This window comes from Haliotis rufescens, unplaced genomic scaffold (genome assembly GCF_023055435.1).
Source record: "Haliotis rufescens isolate VD_foot unplaced genomic scaffold, xgHalRufe1.0.p SCAF_1, whole genome shotgun sequence".
In the NCBI taxonomy this organism is placed as follows: Eukaryota; Metazoa; Mollusca; class Gastropoda; order Lepetellida; family Haliotidae; genus Haliotis; species Haliotis rufescens.
In genome coordinates, this window is record NW_025963779.1 from 62020468 (window position 1) to 62026142 (window position 5675).

Consider the following 5675-nt stretch of genomic DNA (forward strand, 5'->3'; position numbering starts at 1 on the left):
ACAAAACGAAAGTACAAGTTGCATGGTTCAAGGAAGCACTAAACACGTGATAGTTGAATACAAAGAATATTTTGAATGACTAGTATTGATTTGAGACATTCATTTATTATTCATCACGCTTTTGTGTTTATTTGTTTTTATTGATTGTTTATTCGTTGTTTTAGTTGAACTTTATTGATTGTTTATTAGTTTGTTGCTTTAGTTGTACATTGTTTTGTTTTTTGTTTGTATTTGTGTTGATTCGATTGTGTGTTAATAATTGTATTTGTTGATCTTAGTGCTTATGTAACTTCGTATTCGTTTGTTTGTTTGTGTTTTGTGTGTGTTTTTATTCATTTATATATTTATCTATTTGTCCATATTTTCAACACTTTCTCTTTGCCCACATTATGATCATAAACTATATTTCTATATATCTGATCCCGATGTAAAGGTGTGTACCCGCCATTGTTCAGCATCACTTGCCGACTTCCCCTCGGATGCGATAACAATCCCTACTCAAAAAGCTTCGATCGTCACCGTTCTGCTTACTGAGTATTATTTGCTTAAATTTGCATGTTTGTTTGTTTGTTTGTTTGTTTGTTGTTTAACGCCGCACTCAGTAATATTTCAGCTATATGACTGCGGTCTATAACTAATCGAGTCTGGACCAGAGAGACAATCCAGTGATCATGATCATCGATCCACGCAATTGGGATACGATGACATGCATCAACCAAGTCACCGAGCCTGACCACCCGATCCCGTTAGTTACCTCTTACGACAAGCATGGGTTGCTGAATATTCTCACCTGGATGAGCGAGTGAGTGAGTTGGGTTTAACTCCGCTTTTAACAGTATTCCAGTTATATCACGGCATGTCAGCTTCATGTGGGAGGAAAGCCCGAAGTGATGCAGGTCTCGGTGAAACCCACGAGCACGGGTGTGGTGCTGACAAACCTAGAAACATAATCGTGGCGAACCGGGATTTGAACCCACAGTCATAGGTTTCTGGCGTGCCCAAGGGACGCAACTCTGCATAGCGAATCGCGGGGCCTTAGACGATTGGGCCACTCGTGCCGCCAATAATAATTATAATAGTTCATTTATATGGCGCTCTTATCCATGCATAAGCATGCTCAGAGCGCTTAGATATTTATTACCCCGGTCAGTGGATCAGTGTGCACTCAACAATCAGTCTCAGCTCCCTGGGGAGTATACAACCCAACCTGCTTGCTAGGCGCTAGAAGGGTAACAACTACATTGTTGTCTCATCCTACCGGGTTCCCATTCATTGCTTGGTGAACAGAGGCACAATTCGAACAAGGTCACTTGCCCAAGGAGACACCACATGGTCTACACGTGCTTGAGTGTGGGGAAGGACCAAAGCCCTGGAAACCCGAAACACGGTCTCACATCCAAGGACTCTCCGCGACCGACGTTGCTGATTTGTGACATGTGCGCTGTGCATAGGACCACGTGCCACCACCATTTTCTAGATTGTGAACGACGTGACTTCCATATTAACATATATAATCGACTGTTCTCTTGTGTGCGACAGGGTTGTTTTCTTAGTCCTAGTTTATTTTAATGGGTTCTTATATGAATTGCTTGTGTGATATTATTGGTCAGGGATTGAGTTGTACCCTAGCCTCTTGTAGGTATGCATGCTGTTATATTTGCTCATGGTGTTATTCTTGTGAGAATCTATACTCTTAAAATCATCCAGTCCAGGTTTACAGTTGTAACGACACAAGTTTTCCTTTAACATGTTCATTGATATTCTCAGGGAGGATGGTAATACATAGATTAGTGTATCATGTATCTGGCCTACATAATATGAACAGCGTAAAACACTGCAAACACGAAAACGTCGTTTTTTTCCGTGTATGGTCATTGGACGGAAAAACGACTAAAAATTCATTAAAATTGATTAATTGGTGAGCGTCTAGAAAGTGTCCAAAAAAGGGTCGAGTTTTTCAAGCGTACAATGGACGGAAAAACGATGCTTTTTGCTCCGCCTTGTACAACTGTTAACGGCCAATCAGATGGCGCTGGTCCACCGACGCACGTGATTCCTAAGGCTTCCTTTCGGAAGCTTTAGGTTTCGTATTTCTGGCATGCCTTGCTCTAGTATCTGTCGCGCGCAGTGCAGCGAGATTTGCAGATAAGCCAGTTTTAGGATATGTAACATGTTAATGGAATTCAGACACGCGCCAAGAAGTCAAACCAAACAATGTTACCAAGTTTATTGTGGTAACATATCCCTCGGCTATGAACAGTTACCCCTATCGGATAATGGATTGTGTTTCATTTGGTTATAACAATAACTAATTTTTTAATGTGAAGTTTACAAGATATACGGCTTGGACGAGAGGTCGGTCACATGACGTTCTTCACGTGACTGTATTCTTGAAATGGCGTAAACACTGACTACTTCCACATTCCTGGGGAAAACCCTTGGAATTCCCTGGTACGAATTCATACAGAAGCGTGGTCGCATGCCCGATTAAGGATACCCTCGCTACAACCCATCCCAGAGAAAAAAAATCGGAAAAAAATCCAAACTATCGTAGTGACAATCTACAGCAATCTATGAATTTACCTGAGAATCTATTTGACACATCTTTACAATTACCTTTCAACGATCGGCCATTTGATCAGTGATGACAAAGGCTTGAAATAGCCACAGGTTAATTAACACGTTTATCGTGTGGGCCATTTTGACGTATTGTACTTTATGTAAATGTATTACGACGCTCTGTCATTGTAATTGACTTACTGAGGTAATTCTGTAAAAGATCTTCTCATCTAATGAGGATATTGTTTGGAATATATTTCTTGTAAACATACTATAACATATGTTCCTCGCTTTGGGGGGATATATTTTATTCCGGGATGGCCTATTAAAGCTAGTAGTAAGTCAAGGCACCATGCGTGTATATGATCTGTTAATATATGACATTGTGTTTAAATTACGGTTTGGGGCGTTAAAAAATACACTGACGCAAGTATATTCTATTCAAATCAATTGGATAATTGACGCCCTTACAAAAACAAGCAAAACGTGTCAAAATTAACAAAAGCGCGACTATTGGCCATTTGTCGCATTGTCGCTCTTTGAATAATCCTTTTCTTTATTTTACAATAGGGCGACGATGCCGTAACGCGACATTTTCAAGGTCCAAATATGTCGCATTGTCGCCCCACAAATGTGTATTAAAGGCGTAAAGTTCAGTTAATGTTACAGTTAGGAAGCGGTAACCAAGTTACATCTGTCGTAGAAGTTCAACCTGATACATGTACGTCTTGAAATGAAAACACAAGTCCGTCCGCGAGTCCATAACGTTTTATTGTGAGCTCTTCTCTAAAAGTGCTTAGTGTTCAACTCCCAGTTCCAAGCACGTAGTACCTCATCAACAATCCACATACCTCTAGTGCAGCGGTCTTCCGAAAGATCTTACTCTTGACCGTATTAGACAACTGACGAGTGCACGCCTGACCCGTGACCTCGTTGCAAACCTCATGAGGTGTTTGCCGAAGGGAGAGGGGTAGGAAATGTGTGCTCCAGCCAAGCGCAGAGCTCGCGACACACTGTATACTGAATGTTGTATACAGTATATTGCAGTTGATATACTGTATACTGCATGTGATACCTATTTGCGGAAATGTTACAACTTTCAAGATTCAAGATTCAATTTGCATTTATTTCATATACAACAGACCGCCGTCATATATCACTGGAATACTGCTGAGAGCGGCGTTAAAACAATTTGTTTTCATAGTGGAGCGCTGCAGTCATTTAAAATAGAACCGTATACATATGTAGTACCAACTCACTCACTCTGTTTCGAATATTCAGCAGAAAATATATTATTAACCAGGTCTTTGGGGAAGAGATATCAGATTTTTATAAGCAGCCACATAGGGATGATAAAGGACCGCTCGCTGATTAGGTTCTTGTTTACTTAAGAGCAGAGTTGGCCATGTTAGATGATATAACCAAAATCCAGGAGCTCCGGCTGGGGGCAAACTGGTCTTGTTAGTGTATGGTATGAGCTGTGACGTTGACCCAAGAGAATAATGTAAAAAATGAGACTAACTCAAGTCTATAATGATTGGGAAAGTCTAGATTTCCACAGCTCTAGCCTGAAATTAAGAATTGTTCTATGCTCCATTTTATATATATTATTTTCATTTTGTAGACATGGATGGACCAACCAGGAGAGAAATTGATGGAATATTAATATCACATGTTACCACTGATCCAGTTAAATTCATCACACAATAATATATTAGTATTTGACATTACGGCATTTCATTAATAGAGCATGATCATGTACATGTTCACTGTAGTAATGTACACACCAGTCAACTTGATTATAATTTTTATTATAGTGTAGCGCGGCATCAACGATTACTTTATGATATCCTCACTTGTCATCGATGTATTGACATCGAAGAATGGACGACAATTCGAAATTCTTATAAATAGCTTCAATAGGGACAGCGCCGGTGTCAGTACAATTTTCCTAGTTAAAAATATGTATGTACAAAATATAATCTGAAGCAGACAAAAACAATATTGTTTTTATTAATGCTCACTTTCATGGATAGAATTGAGGCAATCTAGGCTTGCCAAATCGTTCTAGACTTGAGCTGGATTCCTTTTAAATTTAATTTTTAAACTTATCCTATCTCACACTATGCATCTCTCTTTCTTCTTTCGATTCTGAGTGGAAACGTATCTGAAATAAAAGTTTCCAGCTTCTAAAGTTAATTAACCCTGTCATACCTCACATCGTCACGGTCACCTCCCAGATCTGGGTCATGCGCGCTATGCATGCTGGTTGACCTTCTTGCACTGATCACGTGTCTATCCCAGTCAACTCATTCTCTTTCAAATCGCCACGCAGTGGTGACGTATTGTTATTACAGGAATCCATTTTGGGTTTTTCTTTTCGCTTGCAAGCGATCTTCATATTTTTGTCGTCTAATTGCCTGCAATTTTACTTATATCCCTGTTTGGGATAGTTATTCATCATAATGGACGAGCAGTCCACACGGAGACCTGTCTGCACTTTGTGCCGACGTGTTTTCTCTCCGTCTGACCCTCATGCCCAATGTTCGGATTGTCGTGGATTATGCAGTTTTTTAGAGCGTTGCGAGCTCTGCTCCGATCTACCAGATGAATCCTTCAAACTGTACCTGCATAAATGTCGGCGTCGGGTGTCAGATCGTCTCTCTAAGACTGCAGAAAAATCCACGAAAGCCAAGAAAACACCGGTCAAGAAAGCGAGATCGGCCCGATCACCCTCACAGGCGGGCCAGAATACTAGGGATCAAACTGGTCCCATGATCTCGTTAGACGATGAGGGGGTCTCTGACTCTTTTCTCACAGACGACATGTCTAAGGTATCCACGAATCCACCTTCAAAGTCGAACCTACCCTCCACATCCCGAGACTCGGACATTCGACGAGTCCTCTCGTTAGACACGAGTGTGGATGACCGGCTTACGTCAGCCAACGTATCCAACCCGACCGAGGTTCGTACTTTCGACTCGTCGTTTTCTACGACTAACATGGAGCTCGCTCCTGTTTTACCTTCGGAGGGTACACATGGTACTGGTACCTCGGTCGACCCTATAAGTTTGGTCCGTCGTTCGAAATCTCCCATACCACGATCTTCGCAGGAT